At 24.0% G+C, this 442-nt stretch overlaps 1 long non-coding RNA gene across 4 annotated transcripts in view; it reads left to right on the top strand.

The window, feature by feature from the left end:
- LOC109215460 overlaps positions 1-442 on the top strand; it is a 6,152-nt gene that overhangs the window by 992 nt on the left and 4,718 nt on the right. The window lies entirely within an intron of this gene.

Genomic DNA, 442 nt, shown 5'->3' with positions numbered 1-442 from the left:
TATATATATATATATATGTCGTTCGCCTTTTATATCCATTAAGAATATATTTTATATTGGACAAAGTTGTAATTTTAGTTATTTTCCTAATATATAGGAATAGTCATTTAATAATTTTCCTAATATTTATGGACAATCATTTAATAATTTTCCTAATATGTAGGAAAAGTCATATAATTATTTTTCTAATATTTAGAGAAAATCATTTAACTTATTTGCCTAATATTGAGAACTTTAATATTAAAAATTATATAAATTCGAGTTCTTTTAATTTTCTTCCGATTCTAGGAGACCCTCACTATCAAATTCGTCTAAAGTTAGAAGTATTTTATAAGTTTACGAATATTATCTTTTTGTTGTAAATTATTTATTAAGAGTCCTTGTTGTCCTTTTACTATTCCACTTTTAGGTTTACGTGCTCTTTCTTTTTGGGGTGGGGGGT

The sequence above is a fragment of the Nicotiana attenuata genome, unplaced genomic scaffold (assembly GCF_001879085.1).
Source record: "Nicotiana attenuata strain UT unplaced genomic scaffold, NIATTr2, whole genome shotgun sequence".
NCBI classification, from domain to species: Eukaryota; Viridiplantae; Streptophyta; class Magnoliopsida; order Solanales; family Solanaceae; genus Nicotiana; species Nicotiana attenuata.
The sequence above is the reverse complement of the archived record's forward strand: the minus strand, read 5'-3'. Positions and strand labels throughout refer to the sequence as shown.